This window comes from Anabrus simplex, chromosome 1 (genome assembly GCF_040414725.1).
Source record: "Anabrus simplex isolate iqAnaSimp1 chromosome 1, ASM4041472v1, whole genome shotgun sequence".
In the NCBI taxonomy this organism is placed as follows: domain Eukaryota; kingdom Metazoa; phylum Arthropoda; class Insecta; order Orthoptera; family Tettigoniidae; genus Anabrus; species Anabrus simplex.
The window spans coordinates 345,960,160-345,978,945 of NC_090265.1; positions in this window are offsets into that span (position 1 = coordinate 345,960,160).

Consider the following 18,786-nt stretch of genomic DNA (forward strand, 5'->3'; position numbering starts at 1 on the left):
TATAAAATTTATCATGCTCTATCAAAATTCGAGGGATCCATTCTGGTGAACTCTGGCGCCCATACTACGGATATTTCGATCAATTTTTATTAAGTTTTTATATATTTTGAATAATTGATGAATTGAAACCTTAATAATTGTTAGGTAAGTTTTAAACTGAAGCCTAATTTACACTGACTGACAGAGCAAATGCAACACCAAGAAGGAGTGGTCAGAACTTTATGCCAATTGCAGGGTAGACTGACGTCACTGAGGTATGCTCATGATGTGAAATGCGCCGCTGTGCTGCGCACGTAGCGAACGATAAATGGGACACGGCGTTGGCGAATGGCCCACTTCGTACCGTGATTTCTCAGCCGACAGTCATTGTAGAACGTGTTGTCGTGTGCCACAGGACACGTGTATAGCTAAGAATGCCAGGCCGCCGTCAACGGAGGCATTTCCAGCAGACAGACGACTTTACGAGGGGTATGGTGATCGGGCTGAGAAGGGCAGGTTGGTCGCTTCGAAAATCGCAGCCGATACCCATAGGGATGTGTCCACGGTGCAGCGCCTGTGGCGAAGATGGTTGGCGCAGGGACATGTGGCACGTGCGAGGGGTCCAGGCGCAGCCCGAGTGACGTCAGCACGCGAGGATCGGCGCATCCGCCGCCAAGCGGTGGCAGCCCCGCACGCCACGTCAACCGCCATTCTTCAGCATGTGCAAGACACCCTGGCTGTTCCAATATCGACCAGAACAATTTCCCGTCGATTGGTTGAAGGAGGCCTGCACTCCCGGCGTCCGCTCAGAAGACTACCATTGACTCCATAACTCCACAGCATAGACGTGCACGCCTGGCATGGTGCCGGGCTAGAGCGACTTGGATGAGGGAATGGCGGAACGTCGTGTTCTCCGATGAGTCACGCTTCTGTTCTGTCAGTGATAGTCACCGCAGACGAGTGTGGCGTCGGCGTGGAGAAAGGTCAAATCCGGCAGTAACTGTGGAGCGCCCTACCGCTAGACAACGCGGCATCATGGTTTGGGGCGCTATTGCGTATGATTCCACGTCACCTCTAGTGCGTATTCAAGGCACGTTAAATGCCCACCGCTACGTGCAGCATGTGCTGCGGCCGGTGGCACTCCCGTACCTTCAGGGGCTGCCCAATGCTCTGTTTCAGCAGGATAATGCCCGCCCACACACTGCTCGCATCTCCCAACGGGCTCTACGAGGTGTACAGATGCTTCCATGGCCAGCGTACTCTCCGGATCTCTCACCAATCGAACACGTGTGGGATCTCATTGGACGCCGTTTGCAAACTCTGCCCCAGCCTCGTACGGACGACCAACTGTGGCAAATGGTTGACAGAGAATGGAGAACCATCCCTCAGGACACCATCCGCACTCTTATTGACTCTGTACCTCGACGTGTTTCTGCGTGCATCGCCGCTCGCGGTGGTCCTACATCCTACTGAGTCGATGCCGTGCGCATTGTGTAACCTGCATATCGGTTTAAAATAAACATCAATTATTCTTCCGTGCCGACTCTGTTTTTTCCCCAACTTTCATCCCTTTCGAACCACTCCTCCTTGGTGTTGCATTGTCACTGTCAGTCAGTGTATAAGAAAGGTTCCAGACTATTGTTGTGAATTGGTATCATGTATTTGCCTAGTAGCATTAAAACCATTTTTATACGTATTATGGATTTTAATATTTTACATGAAACCGTGTTCCGTTACAAATGAGAGGTGTCATCTTAATTTTACCTCCGGAGGTACATAAACTGCCCCGCCAGTACCCCCCCACCCCATTCGCCCACGTATAAAACTCGTGTAATACACAGGCATATATAAAACCACAATTGAAGACGTGTTCAATTATATCGCTAAGGTTCAATAAATGATCAATATCATGGTGACAGTGAGAGCGGGCCGTACACTGCCATGCTGAACGTGGGCCACTTTTGTGACGTCACGGTCCGAGCCTTGTGGCCTGTCTATCTAACGCGGCCTTAGTAGAGCCTCGGTGAAGCCGTGGCCACCCCTCTCTGCTCGGTTGGCTTGTATAGCCAAAACGTAAGGAATCTTGGTATAATATTTGACGAACATCTGTCCTGGTCTGCCCAAACTATGTCTGTGTGTAGAAAAATATACGGAACGCTACACTGTTTCAGTGCATCCAAATTCACTTTCCCTTTCAAACTAAAGAAAATCCTTGTTGAATTACTCGCATTACCTCATTTTGATTATTGCGATTTAGTTTACAACAACCTAAGAATAGAATGGAGAAGGAAATTGCAGTGTGCTCAGAATGCTTGTGTAAGATATATCTCTGGACTTCGTTACGCTGACCATATCACACCGTCGTACACACGGCTCCGGTGGCTTCGCATGTAAGAACGACGCACACTTCATACTCTTTGCTTTCTGCGTAATATTCTTAAAACTTCTCAACCTGCCTATCTCCGGGATCGCATCAAACTCCCCTCCACAGACCATAACAAAAATACCCGATCCTGCAGCACCGTGTGTTTATCCCTTCCTGTACACAGAGCAGCCTACACGAAGTCATTCACCGTTACCGCAGCCCAACAATGGAATCTCTTACTAGTGGACGTTAGAAGCATGTCCAGGAGCTCAGCTTTTAAACATACCTGTGTCGAAATTCTAGGTCAGGGCCTCTCAGAGTGCATGCGCCAGTGCATTGCGCGGTGCAAGGTGCATAAGACGACTTCGCTAGGTTAACCAGAGAGCAGATCCACACTCCCTGAGTTTGAGCAATAGCGCTGTCTCGCTCGCTCTGCCAGTCTCCCCCTTCCTCACTCGCCCTACAGGTCTCACAATCTGAGCCGAGTTGAGCCGAGCTTAGCCGAGTCGCCCCGAGACAGAACGCTGGTCCGAACTAAGCCGCGTAGGACCGATGCACAGTGCACAGAACCTCTGCGCCTCGTTTTGCACGCGTGAGATTTTGGACGTTTGAGAGGCCCTGTTCTAGGTAAACATACATGAATCAAGTTTTGACCTGAAAACACCTCCTCCTACCTTCTCTTCATCATTATTTCCCCTCACAGATCTTCTTCCTACTAATCCTCCTCTTCGCCTCTCAATTGAGGCGATATCTCGGTATACTGTAGATGTGTATACATTTTTGAAACTTTCTCTTAAGTAGTATATACAGTGCTCATTATTAATATATCTTTAATGTACTCTACGTACGATGTGTATTATGTAGATGATATGATTTTTTTACGTGTGATTACTTTTATTAATACTATTACTGTTATTATTGTTAATATTGTTTTCATATTGTCATCAGTAGTTATTATTAACAGTGTTCTAGGTTAAGACTGGTTAAGTGTAAGAAAGCGAGTACATCCTTAACTTTTCCACAATAAATAAACCATCATATTATTATTATTATTATTATTATTGTTGTTATTATTGGCCGGTCGGAGTGCTCTGCTCGGTCGGCCAGTCGGAGTACAGAACTGTCAGACCACGGACCAGCTGTGACCACTTGTGGGACCGAGATCCGCTCTGAAGGTTATTGAACATGTTAATGAAAGAAAAAAAGTTGACCAGGTGAGTTGGCCGTGCGGTTACGAGTGCGCAATTGTGAGCTTGCATTCGGGAGATAGTGGGTTCGAGCCCCACTGTCGGCAGCCCTGAAGATGGTTTACCGTGGTTTCCCATTTTCATACGAGGCTGGGGCTGTACCTTAATTAAGGCCACGGCCGCATCCTTCATACTCCCTTTCCTATCCCATCGTCGCCGTAAGACCTATCTGTGTCGGTGTGACGTAAAACAAATTTAAAAAAGAAAAAGTTTGCTGTATAAACATACAAAGTCAGGTTATCCCATCGCTTAATTCAAGGATATTTGTAGGTGGGCCATCTGGCTTGAAAACAGATTCCTTCAACATGTCCCACGAGAATAAGACGATCTCCAAAGTGTCGTTGGAGAAGGGTAAGTGACTCTCCCACGTTGTGGACTGCAGCACGATCTTGCTGCATCCATTGTCATTGGAGGGGTAAGTATTAACCCATTAACCCACACACTGTGTAGCGCTTTCTGTATAACGGTATCAGGTCGTTCAAACCTCTAAAAATGAGTTGTTTGTCGTTTGATGCAGACATCAAGGTGAATATGGCTTTCATCTGAAAACCATATACAGCCTATGTTGTAGAAGAAATTTGGATCCTTATACGCCATGGACAGCACTCTACTGTAATACTGTAATCGCGTTCGCGAATCCCATTCTGCTACATGTTGAGCAGCTTGAATATGGAATGCAAATCCACTTAGCTCTTTAAACATCCGCCAAATAGACCTATCGTTGAAACCGAGTTTGTAAATCTAGCTAAACAATTTTGAATCAACTTTTTCTTACGGAACTCATTTTCACCAAACAACCACACTATACTAGCGTCAGTACTGTACTGTGTGTAAACTATCTATGAGCTAACACAGTTTGGTTCTGGTCTTTCTAGCTGACACCCATGGGTAAGCACCGCGTCTATATGTCAGGTGATAATGAGGAGGTAAAAACTAAAATGGCGTATGGCTTTAACTGCCTGAAGTGTCCTGAAGAGTATGAAATGCTGATGGAGACGACACATATGTCCAGCCCCGTGCCAGCGGAATTAACCAATTATGGTTAAAATTCCCGACCCTGCCGGGAATCGAACCCGGGACTCCTGTGACCAAAGGCCAGCACGCTAACCACTTAGCTATGGAGCCGGACGATGATAAGGTAGGGAAAGGGTAATACCCGGTGACAGCAAGTAGTGGAATAAAGCCAAGGGGTCTGCTCACGGCTTTACGTCTCCAATAGCGTCATAGGCTCCCATTGCGACTGCGGGGAGGTTTGTAACTGAAGCCAGGCTTTTGGCATGCAATTAACTATTGCACATCACCACCTCGCTTACCCCCCCACCCCATCAACAGGACTCGAACCGCGTCTAACCATAGTGTCAGACGTCTTAACGATCACGTCCACCGGGCCCTCTACTGTAGTCTCCTCGTGAAAAGAATCCGTACGGAATATAGCATTACGGAGCAACACGTGGATGTGTTCTAATGCAGTGTTCCTTTGTTGGATGGTATGTATATATGTATGTTTAGTCATCAGCCCGAAGGCTAGTTGGATCCTCAACAGCTCCGCCATCCGCTGTCATAGATGGCCCAGGAATCACTGAAAAGGCGTACTAGGGACATGAGGAGTGAGGTAGTTTCCCGTTGCTTTCCTCACTGAACCAGAAGTTGCTATTACATATCATTCTGCCAAGCCCACTGAAATGCATGCACTAACCGACCCTATGAGCAATAGTTTCGTAGCAGGGACTGGCTGCATAAGGAATGGCATTACTAGCATCGCTCATACCTCAGTCACTTTCATATTGTCAAAGCCAAGGATAAGACCGAGACAGATCAATGAAAGTAACAAAATTGCTCTAGCCTATATGAGAAGATGTAGTGCACTGTAAACACTAGGTCCCACCAGCAAAGGGTAAGACCCGTTATTCGCCAGCGATCTTGCTCTTTCATCACTTCGGAGATAGTGTGCCGAATCTTTCAGATCTCTCAAATATACTGTAGAGTATGCGCGGTGAAATCGTATTCACACATCATGGTTATGAACACAGCAGCACCGAACTTCATGCGAGGGTTGTGTGTCGATTGCGGACACCTCATTAATAGTCTGGACTGTGGACAAAAAATATTTGGGAAGAATGTCAGCTCGTTCCAGGGATTTCCTTTCCACCCCTCTTCTTAACCCGTCTAACCAATCCAGTTCTGCTCTAGTTGTCATACAGAACGTTAGTTCTACCGCTGTGGTGAATTTTTAGATCGTTTGCTTGTTTATGTTCATTAATTTAAACTTAAGGTGCAAATGTGTTAAAATACATTATAATTACTGTGTGTGACCCAATTTTATTTTTTTCAAATTGACAAATTGCATGTGTCATAAAGCGCAAAGAAATGTTTTTAACTTAATTTGCTTGTATTTATTATCAACCAAAGTAATAGTATTGTAATTATTAAATATTTGTTATTTTTATTATTTGTTTACTTATTCTAGGTAATGTAGTGAGAATTGTAAATTGTGATAGCATACCTGATAAGGCTCAACAAGCAATATATCGTGCAAAGAAACGGGCTAGAGAAGAGCCTAGTACTTCAATACCACAGATTTATTCTGAAGAATTTCAACATTTGCATAATAAAGGATATTAACTTGCAACATACATTCTTCAATTCGGAAATTTTAGACATTCACATCCCACATAATGTCTTTGGGGGAAGGTTCAGGAAATAGGAATGACGACTATTCACAAGGAAAATGAAGAACTCAGACGAAATGTAAGAAAATGCGCTGCACTTGCTTTCCTGAAGCCTGGATATGTAGAGGATGGATGGATTCCAATTCACAATCAAGCTCCGCCGGATGTGAAGTTAACAAAATTCTTCGACTATTTTGCTGAGCAATGGCTACAGAGTGAGTCTATTCCGCTGGAGATGTGGAACTGTTTTAACGTTAGACACAGAACAATATAACTGAAGGGTGGAATCACAAAAATCAATAGTAAAATTGGAAGGCCTCATCAAAGAATGAGATCTCATCACCTGTCTAAAGCTGCAAACAGAGAATTCAGATAATTCAATTACGCGGATGGACTTAAATTTGGAAGGAACTAAAATAAAGTACTGTAAACTGGATTGAAGAATTGATCGAAGCACGAGGAAGTACAATGAGGATGGCGACTTGGAAAGGTTTTAGGAGTAATGTCATTTGTCCCCATAATGGATTAAGCTAAGTGTCGATCGTTCAAAAAACGTATGTTGTAAGTGAGAGTGTGTTATTAGCAGTATGTACTGAAAATGTTGACGAATCTTATAGACGAGAAATAATTATAAACCTGAATTAATACGTAAATAATTAGTAGTAAAATCGACAAACTTGTTAAAAAGCGTAGACAGGTATTCTGACAAAGAGAAAAATAAATGAGAAAATTATGGGATTAGGTCTTCATTATTTTAAAGGCCGATTACGGTTAACCGTGCGGGTCCGCAGCATCCGTGGGTCCTCCAAACCCCTGCCGTTAACTTCATGTGTGAAGCCACACAACAGGCCTACCTCGAAAATAAGAGAGGTGCTCTAAAAAAAAAAAAAAAAAAAAAAGAGTACGCAGTCCCGATTGGCACTAACAATGAACTTTTACGCACTTGCACTAGTAGTAAAAGTACAATATAGGTGCTTTATTTCACGAAGGGTTATATGTAGGGACTAGTGTCTGCAATCGAGGCACATCGAGACTCGTAATGGGATGTCCGCAATAAGAACACAACTGAAAATGGAAAACCCTGGAACGAGCTGTCACTCTTCCCAAATGTTTTGTGTCCGCAATCAAGACTGTTCAGGATCGCGACGACACCCACGCGAGACACGGCCACTACAGTTCCACAGGAATCGGCACATGCCTCAACCTTGCATCGCCTCTCGTTGTAGCGGGCCCACCGGCGCGTGACTTTTACACGTGCTGTTCTGTGGTAAGTTTTTTAGAGGTTGCGAATTACAAGTACCAGGGGCTGAATATCAGGAATGAGCCAGTTACTTATCAGTTTCTTTGTTTCTTAATCTGTTTACCCTCGAGCGTTCGTTTTTCCCTTCTGCCTCAGTGAGGGATCCCACCTCTATCGCCTCAGTGGCAGTGTCCTCGAGCGTGAAAGTTTAGGTCGGGAGATACAACTGGGGAGGAAGACCGGTACATCGCCCAGGCAGCCTCACCCGCTATGCTGAACAGCCGCCTTGTGGGGAGGATGGGAAGATTGGAAAGGATAGACAAGGAAGAGAGAAGGAAGTGGCCGTGGACTTAAGTTAGGTACCATCCCGGCATTTGCCCGAAGGAAAAGTGGGAAAACACGGAAAAATACTTCGAGTATGGCTGAGGAGAGAAGCGAGCCCCCTCTCCTCAGTTGACCTCCCGAGGTCGAGTAGACCCCGTTCCAGCCCTCGTACCTTTTTCAAATTTCGTGGCAGAGCCGGGAATCGAACCCGGGCATCCGAGGGGTGCCAGCTAATCACACTGACCACAACACTACAGGGGCGGACAATTATCAATTTATTAGGGAAAAAATGTGGCTCAGACGGTAGGGCCTGGCTTTCCGAGTTCAAGTTGGCTGGTTCAGTCTCGGATCAGTCCGATGGTATTTGAAAGCATTCATATACGCAGTTTTACCAGCACGTGAAACCACTCTTGAGGGACTGGAGTCATACATCTCAGCTCTGTAAACCATGATCATTTCATGGGGCGTAAACACAATAAAAAATTCTCAGTTCAGAGGTATAATAATAATAATAATAATAATAATAATAATAATAATAAGAAGAAGAAGAAGAAGAAGAAGAAGAAGAAGTTGGCCGAAACGAAACAACAACAATAATTTTACGTCCCATTAAATACTTTTACGTCTTTCAGAGACGCTGAGGTGCCAGAATTTTGTTCCAAAGGAGTTATTTTACGTGTGCATAAATCTACTAACATTAGGCAGATGTATTTGAGGATGGGGATTATTATTATTATTATTATTATTATTATTATTATTATTATTATTATTATTATTCCCACAACAATGCCTATAACTTTTTTCACTTGCATGACATTTGATGAGTAACCGGATGGTACTTCCTTTGGCAGGACGTGTTAGTGGACAAAGGTAATTAACCACATATATTTGAGATTCGTATCTTCTACCATTGCCAGCCGGAAGGAAGGGCAAGACACCGTGACTGCCAGGTAAGAGATAATTAGCAATATTGGCACACCATCATTCTCAGAGACAACCACGTGACGTCTCACCCCATATTAGAATGTGGTGCGGAATGTTGAGTGGTTTGTCATTTTAACTCCTTGTCTGAATGGTCAGCGCCACAGCCATCGGTTCAGAGAATTCTGGTTTCTATTCCCACACGAGTCGGGGATTTTAGCCACGTCTGGTTAATTCCTCCGGCTCAGAAAATTGAGTATTTGTGTTCGTTTTAATACGCATCTTCACATACATACAACCCTCCACACTGCCAATCACCACAGAAACACACAATAGTGAGTACATCTCTCCACATAGGGTTGGCGTCGGGAAGGGTAGTCGGTTGTAAAACAGGGCCACGTTCACATTGCAATACAGTTCGTACTGGCGACCCCATCATGATGTGGAAAACAATGGACAAAATAAGAAGAAGAGTTTGACACAAATAACCGAATTTCGACGGTTACTAACGAAAATGTTCAATTAACAGATTATTTGGACCGACTGTGCTGCGTAGCCTAATTGGAGGACGCCTCTCTCTTATGGCCAAAATTGTGCGATCGGAACCTGGCGTACCGACTGGTATTTAAGAGAGCTTAAGGCAGTAGATCCATAGGAGTAGTATATGGCCAAGTTGGAGAATACTTTGCCAAGACGAAATATTGGTTTGTTCAAAAACGAACAATACCGATAATTTTAGACCTTACAGATTATGCTTGTTTAAAGGGGCCTAACATCTAGGTCATCGGTCCCGATTTATTTATCCTGACAATATTAAGGCCAGAGTGCTTTTCTCTTACATCTAACAAGTTTAATGCACTGTCTGCAGCAAGTTGTTGACGATTATACAGACATATAAAATATATATTTTAGTGATATATACCTAAATTAAGATATGTTAGCTGAAATTAGGGGAAAATGTATATAAAAAACAAGATATGAATATTGTGTTTTACCTGCTAATATTTTTATAAGATTATGCATAGTGTAAAACAGTAATCAATAAGTAATTAAGTGCGTCATTAATAAATAAATTGTTTGTAATTAAACTTAATTTTGCAAGAAATGAAATTATTATTTCAAGGTTCGTATTGAATACAATATATAAATTAAAATATAAAATGTCAACGTATTCAATACTAGTGTTTTCTTCTTACTTCTGACATGACGTACAGAATACTCGTATTGAACAGGTTGAAATATTATATTTTAATTTGGATGACTAAACTTAAACAAAAAGTAACAAACCTATCTGAATCATGAATCATGTACGTGAATTTAGCAAGATTCAGCTAGTTATATTTGGAGGATATAAGAGAGGAATACTTTAACTGGTACGATTAGTAATCAGCAATTCAGTAATCCCAAGTCAGAGAGTGACATCAGAGGACACATCTCAATTAACAATAATAGTTAGTCAGTGTGATGTTATTGTTGATAAGTTTTAGGGGCTCGAGTCTTAGGCTTAGGGTTAGGCTTTCAACCTTCCCATTTATGGTTCCTATTTCCCTCATTCTTCGATGAGTCATCTCCATTACTTTCCTAGTTAATGACCATTGTAGCTTATAAAAGTAATCACCATCCCCAGTTCGTTACCATAACAACTGAACAATATTTCTTCATCAGCGATGTTCGCCGTTGATGAACTTAGCAAATCTACATATAAAACAATTTTTCCTGACAGATTCATCATCGCCGATCCAAAACTACTGGACATAAATGAAATTTTGAGGATACATTCATATTACAATGTAGATACTCACTAAGGGAGAATTTTCGGATATTCCGTCGCTAAGGAGATGAAAAGGGGGGTGAATTTTTAAAATGAGTGTATATATATCTCCAAAACTGAACAGTTTAAAGACATGAACATTGGTACTTGGAAACTCCTTTACAAATAAAGAAATATGCATTTTTTGTTTTCAGAAAATCCTGTTAAAGGGTGAGGAAAGGTGAAAAAGGGATTGAATACACTTTATGTATATCTCAAAAACTGAAAATGTTAGTCATAAAAATTGGTATTTGTAATCTCCTTTAAAAATGAAAACCACGATTTTTTGTTTTGGGGAAATCTACTTAAGGGGTGGTGAACAGGGGATGAATTCTTAAAATGAGTATGTCTTAAAAACGTAACGTGTTACAGATGTGAAAATTGGTATTTGGAATCTCATGTAAAAGTAAAGGAACATGCAAAATTTGTTTTCTGAAAATCCACTGAAGGGGAAATGTTAACGGGGGTAAATTTTAAAATAAGTATATATATAAACTTAACACGTCCCAGACGTAAAAATTGGTATTTTTAATCTCCTTTAAAAATTAAAGTAATGCGTATTTGTTTTTTTCGGAAATAACACTTCAGTCGGGGGGGGGGGGCAGTGTAAAAAGGACTGAAAATGGGGTTGAATTATTTTTATGTGGATACTTATATCCCAAAAACTGAATATGTTACAGACATGAAAATTGGTATTTGGAATCTCCTTTAAAAATAAACACGTATTTTTGTGTTCGGAAAATCCACTTAAGGGGGTGGTATGGGTGGAGAGAAGTGAACTTAGCTGAATTCTTTTCATGGGGATACTTATACATTAAATAATGAAGATGTAACAGACGTGAACATTCGTATTTGGAATGTCCTTTAAAAATAAGGAAACACGTATTTTTTGTTTTCGGAAAGACCCTTTTAAGGGCGGGGGGAAACAGGCGATAAAGGGACTGAATACCTTTTTGAAGATACTTGTAGGTCTCTCTCAAAAACTGAAGATAGTTACAGTCATGAAAAGGTTTATTTGGAATCTCCTTTAAACATAAAGGAGCACGTATTTTTTGTTTTTGGAAAACCTACTTAGGGAAGGGGGGGGGGGCTGACAAAGTAGACGAATTTTTAAAATGAGTATATCTCAAAAGCGGAAAATGTTACAGATGCGAACATTTGTATTTTTAATCTCTTTTAAATATAAACTATTATACTTTCTTGTTTTCGGATAAATCACTTGGGGTAAAATGGACTGAAAGAGGGGTTGAGTTATTTTTATTAAGATACTGGTATCTCAAAATCTGAAGATATTACAGACGTGGAGATTGGTATTTGGAATATCATTTCAAAATAAAGAAACACGCATTCTTTTTTTTTCTATTTACCGAGCTCGATAGCTGCAGTCGCTTAAGTGCGGCCAGTATCCAGTAATCGGGAGATAGTGGGTTCAAATCCCACTGTCGGCAGCCCTGAAGATGGTTTTTCGTGGTGTCCCATTTTCACACCAGGCAAATGCTGGGGCTGTACCTTAATTAAGGCCACGGCCGCTTCCTTCCCATTCCTAGTCCTTTCCAATCCCATCGTCGCCATAAGACATATCTGTGTCGGTGCGACGTAAAGCAAATAGAAAAAATATTGCTATTTCCTTTACGTCGTACCGACACAGATAGGTCTTATGGCGACGATGGGATAGGTAAGGCCTAGGAAGTGGAAGGAAGTGGCCATGGCCTTAAGGTACAGCTCCATCATTTGTCTGGTGTGAAAATGGGAAACCACGGAAAACCATCTTCAGGGCTGCCAACAGTGGAGTTCGAACCCACTATCTCCCGGATGCAACATGCATTTTTGTTGGGGGAAGAGAATGAATGTTGAGGATAAAAATAAGAAGCAGACTTAAAACAATACACCCCTAAGAGGTGTTGACTGGTGGATGAGGAATGGTGACAAAAATATACGTTTATATGGAACCGTTTGAATTACGAAGTTGAAATGTCAAATGATATCTTAGGTGTTAAATAACAAAAGGTTTGAAACAAATCTAACCTCTCAGAAAATTAAATGGGGGTTAAGATCCGAAAAAAAGAATCCTTCCTCCGAAACGGTTTGACGTACAAAGACAAAATTCCAAATAGCGGTGTATATTTTAAATCCTAGGTGTGAAATAAATATTTTTAAACGTTTCATCTCTAAAGTGTCATTTGAGGTTAGCTCCGTAAAATAATTATTCATCCGTCCAAAACCGTTTGGCGTACAAAGTTGTAATTTTACGAGAAGGTCTTTTTTTATGTTCTAGGTATAAAATACCGTATACTTCAAAACATTTTCCCCCTAAGAGGTTCAGATGGTAGTTGACCCTCAAAAACACAATATCCATTCTTCCTAAACCGTTTCAGGCACGAACATAACTTTTTTTTTTACGAAGGGTTGTTTTCTGTATCCTAGATGTTAATAAATGTTTCAAAACATTTCCTCCTTAAAAAGTATTCATTCCTCCATTACTGGTCGACGTACAAAATAAACATTTCACAGGTTGGTAGCTTTTACGTCCTAGATTTTAAATCAGATATGGTTTAAAACATTCACATTCTTCCGTACGGGGTTCAAGTGAGTGGTAAATGATAACATAAATAATCATTCCCCCAAAATAGTTTGACGTACGAACCGAGGACGTATTTTACAGGTTCAGCTGATAGTGGACTCTCCAAAATGTACAATTTTGAATAATAGCTTTCATTTTAAAGCCGTAGCGGAGCACGGGTATCTTGCTAGTTATTGAATATTTGTATTATTGTTGCTCGTTCGGCAAAGAGTATCAGATAATTATAAAAGATTGGAAATAGAACTTTTTATAAAGTTTGTTTTGAACGTTTTAGATAGAATTTTAATATTTACGGAGATATTTGTAAATTTGTGAAAATGGAATAATCGTTAATCGTCATTATTCCTCGCAAGGTAAAACACATGAAAAATAAATATAGTAACTTATACAACTATTATTATTTACCGTGTTTCATAACAGCTAAAATTAACGAAGAAAATTTACATTCCTGTTTTGGCAACTTGATATTACAATCGAATAATACGCAGCATAGTGCATAACCCTGTTATCCCTGTACTTAAATATCAAGATTTTGTAAATTCTACTGATAAGTTTTCCCGTGATATCGTAACAAGCAAACACAAACGAACAAAAAGATACAAATTGAACTGGACGTACTTTCAAATTTTGTAGCTATCCGATATAAGAATGGAGTTGAGGAAAAACGCGAAGACAAAATTTTAATTTAATTTGTATAGATATTGTATATGTGTCCGGTCTTCTGTAGAGACCTTCAGTTCAAAGGGTCCTTGGTTTGATTTCCAGCCGGGCTGTGAATTTTAGCCTGTTTGGCGAATTCTTCTTGCTCAGAGACTGGGTACTTTTCTTCGTCTTTGTACACTTCTTTTCGTGTACATGCAGTAATGGGAATAGGCTACATCCTTCCACATAAGGTTGACGTCGGGAAGGGCCTCTACCGTAAAACTGAGCCAATGCACATCAAATGCCGGCTCCAATAAATTGGGAACAACACCAAAAAAGACTACATATAAGTATTATGTAGGCCTATAAGGGTTTGTAAAGCCTGCGAAGAAGTTTCTGTAATATGCTAGAAAGAAGTACAGTACATTCAGTATATGATATTCAAATTGAATTAATTAACGTAGGCAATCTCTTAATCCCATTATATGCTCTCTCAGATTTAGCCTACACAAAGTCATCTACATCCCCTCGGGGACTCATCAGCACATTAACGTGTTGGGCTACTTGCCAACGAACAACTCCCCCTGGCCGGCTCGCCTCAAACACCGGGTACGCGAAATTGAATCAACACTCGAGCGTGCGTTAATTCTTTCACTAACAATGCTCTGCAACACCAAGTTCGTAAACTTTCTTGATCCCACGATATTCGACGTCTGTCTTTTAAAGTGACCAACCCAAAACCCGAAAATACTGGTGGGAAGAATATGACAACTTATTCCTTGCCTTGTAGCAATTATTTGGGGTCGACACTACATGTACCGTAGAGCAAGCCCACTTTTACGCCTGGATTGCCTTTGTGACGTCAACTCTAAGTGGAGTTTTTTTATTCATTATCGCGTATTCCTGGGGTAGAGTTGTGCATTTTGTTGGGTATAAGTGAAGAGGTGTGTGTGTGGGGGGGGGGGGCGGACGTGCAAGTAACTACTAGCGCTAAATGTGGCGAATCGGCAAGGTAGTGTGCAGCCCATGCTGGTTTAACTAACTCACAACTATGGTGTTAGCTGACGAAAGGATGTATTAATTATTTTGTCTGTACACTCAACACGTAATTTACATACATATAGAGGCAATATGGAAACGTCCTCGCCATGCTAAACAATACTGTTGTGTCGTGAACTGCCATAATTCAGAACGTTATAGCGATCCTTGTGTTAAGTTTTTCGCCTTCAATAGGAACAAGAAAGAAGGAAAATGGATATTGGCAGTGGACCGAATGAGGCAGGTGTCGTGAAATATTACCAGAAACATTTGTATGGCTTGGTTCTAAAAGGGCCAATGTCATTTTTTTAAATCGAAATTGAGATATTAACTGATAAAAACGCGTTTTATCCTGGCTTGCAACATGTTAAAAGGGCCAATGTCTCTGTTAAGTACTAAACGAGCAGTTAACGTTTAATTAAATAAGCCCTTGCCAATAATGTTAGATTACCGATAAAGATTAGAGACCTGGCAATTTTTAAAGAATACGATAGAAAATATTAGCGCTTAATAAGGTGACTTCCACAAAGAAAGTATACAGTAAAGTTATTTAAAGTTAGTTGTTAAAAAAATTAATTGCAACACTATAAGCAAAACTTCAAATGCTCATAGCTCAAAAACAGGTTTTTTGACATTGGCCCTTTTAGAACCAAGCCACACATTTAATACGCCTATATGTCATTATATAACCAGACATTAACAAAGTATGAAAGGTTTCTTGTCCCTGTTTATTACAACGCTGAATTAATTCATATAATCCGATAATTAATTTTGTACTGATTCCAGATTTCACTCTTTCTTTAAATCCATTCGAATTCATTCCTGCGATAAATATTAAGGGAAGTTGTGACAACTTTGGCCGAACTTAGGTTTCGCATTTAAGTACAAATGAACACATGTTTTACCAAATTAAAGATATATACACTGGCAAAAACAAGTATCCAAACACCATGAAATAAGGAATGTAGAATATAGAAATTTTGGCAATGTATTTATGGAGGTAATATATTTAATTGATTAAAAGTACAAAACTACAAGTTAATATCCGCGCGAGAAAAGCCATCACAAATGTGCTATGCTGGTCCATTAATAACCGGTGTAATCGCCTGACTGTTGAATGCAGTCATGCAAACGGGCATGCATTGTGTCGCACAGGTGCCGGATGTCAGCTTGTGGGATGTAGTTCCATGCCTGTTGCACTTGGTCGGTCAATACAGGGTCGGTTAATGCCGGTTGTGGATGACGCTCGAGTTGTCGTTAAATGATGTCCCATGCATGCTCAACTGGGGACAGATCGGGGGATCGGGCAGGCCAAGGCAACATGTCAACCTCTGTAGAGCACGTTGGGTTACAACAGCGGCATGGGGGCATGCATTATCCTGTTGGAAAACACCTTCAGGGATGCTGCTCATTAATGGCAGCACAACAAGTCGAATCACCAGACGGACGTACACATCTGCAGTCGGGGTGCGTGGGATTACCACGAGAGTGCTCCTGCTATCATAGGAAATTGCTCCCCAGACCAGAACTCCCGGTGTAGGTCCAGTGTGTCGACGCCGCAGACTGATGGAATGCAGGCGCTCACCTGCCCTCCTCCTAACCTACACACGGCCATCACTGACGCCAAGGCAGAACTGGCTTTCATCGGAAAATACAACGGACCTCCACTCCATCCTCCAATGAGCTCTTGTTTGACAACACTGAAGTCGCAGACGGCGGTGGTTTGGGGTAAGTGGAATGCACGCCGCAGAACGTCTGGCTTGGAGCTGTCCTTCAAGTAACCGATTTCGAACAGTTCGTTACGTCACCGTGGTGGCAACTGCCGCTCGAATTGCTGCGCCTCAGCCGTACGCCGTATACGACGGTCCTCCCTTTCGGTGGTGCCACGGGGACGTCCGGAGCCCGGTCTTCTTGCGAGCGTACGTTCTCGTGACCACTGCTGCCAGCACGCATGCACATGGAGACATTCCTGCAAAGTCGTTCTGCACCTTCACGTAGACTGTCATACGGCCTCGTTCAACCGCAATGAGCTGTTGATACTGGCTCTTCGTCGTCGTAAAGGCATTCTTGATTCGCTCACAGTCACTCTGTCTAATCTCACAGGTAACTAACGCTCTCGCACAGTACAGACCGTATTGACAGCAAACCTGTTGTGCAACGTCATGGGGCCGCTACTATCGCCACGCTAATGCGATTTGCGGGAAATTTGAATCAACGTCATCTTTCAGATGCTTAAATACGCCTACCATCGTTCGTTAATCTAGCACAACCCCTTCATGGTGTTTGGATATTTTCTTTCCGCCTGTGTAGATGTAGACTATTGGTTCAAACGTTTATTCAGTTTCCTTTTATACAGTACTAGCAAGATCTCCGTCCTTTATTACGTGTTTAAACTGAAAGTTATCTTTCCAAGTTTCACATTTTGGAGAGTTCACTGTCAGCTAGCCTAGAAAATACACCCTCAGTTCGTACGTCAAACGAGTTTGAAGGAATAATTATTTATTTTCGGATCTAAAACTCATTTGAACCCCATACAATAGGAATGTTTTAAAACCCTATGTTGTTTAAAATCTAAGGCGAAGATGCGACCAACCTATGAAATTTTGACTTCGTACGTCTAACAGTAATGGAGGAAGGAATGTTTTGTTTTAGAGGTAGAATGTTAAAAAAATTATTCTAGGACATGGAACGTTGAACGTTTTCGTAAAAATAAATAATGCGGATTTTCAGAGTCAACCCTCATCTAAACTCCTTAGTGGAGAAACATTGTGAAGCCATGCTGAATGGCTCAGATGGTTAAGGCACTGCCTTTCTGAGCCGAAGTTGACAGATTCTATCCTGCCTCAGTTCGGCGGTATTGAAGGTGCTCAAATTCGTCAGCCCCGTGTCGGTAGGTTTACCGATACGTAAAAGAAATCCCGCGGGACAAAATTTCGGCATATCTACGTCTCTAGAAACTATAAAATTAGTTAGTGGGACGTAATAATAATAATAATAATAATAATAATAATAATAATAATAATAATAATAATAATAATAATAATATTTTGAATTAAATAACATTTGGCACCTAAGATAAAAGAATAACCTTTTTATAAAATCACAACTTCGTACGTCAAACGGTTTTGGAGGGATGAATAATTTCATTTCCAGACCTAACCTCATTTAAATCTTTACGGGTGGAATGTTTTTAAATATCTCCTATTTCACACCTAATATTTAAATATATATGTCACTATTTGGAAATTTGTCTTCGTATGTTACACGATTTCAGAGGAATGACTTTTTTTTTTCGGACCTTAACCCCCAGGGTTCTCAAACCTTAGGAATTAGTCTTTTTTCTTCACACCAGGCAAACGCTGGGACTTTAGCTTAATTTAGGCCACGGTTACTTCCTTCCCGATACTAGCCGTTTCCAATTCCGTCGTCGCCATAAGACCTGTCTGTATCGGTGAAACGTAAAGCAAATTGAAGAAAAAACCTGTTATTTAACACCTACTGTATGATATTTGAAATATTTGGTGGTATTATTTGATTTTTGTGTGTGTCTATAACAAGGTATGGCGGGATTCAACGAAAGTAGTGTAGAACATTCCAGCATGTCTAGCGAGTAATATATTACACTTTGAGTCCGGGAAAGTAAAATGTTACTCATATTATAAAATCTAATTCATATACACGACATTAGCTGCCACGGAGAACGATGGGAAAAATGACCTTTGGGAGCTGAAAAAAGCTACTGTCTCTGAATAGCAAGATGATCTACGGGAGACATGAATCACTTTTCGCCAAAGGATCAAAGCAGAATTTTAACGTGTACATGAGCAGCGAATTAAGAACGAGTTATTGCATTGATCAGAAAAGTTAATCCCAGTTAAATCAAAAGCGGTGTATATAGCAAAATGGATCGACATTCTTCAAGCGTGGTTGCACATCTGATCGTCCTGAACCGCAGGAGTTGGCTTTTGAC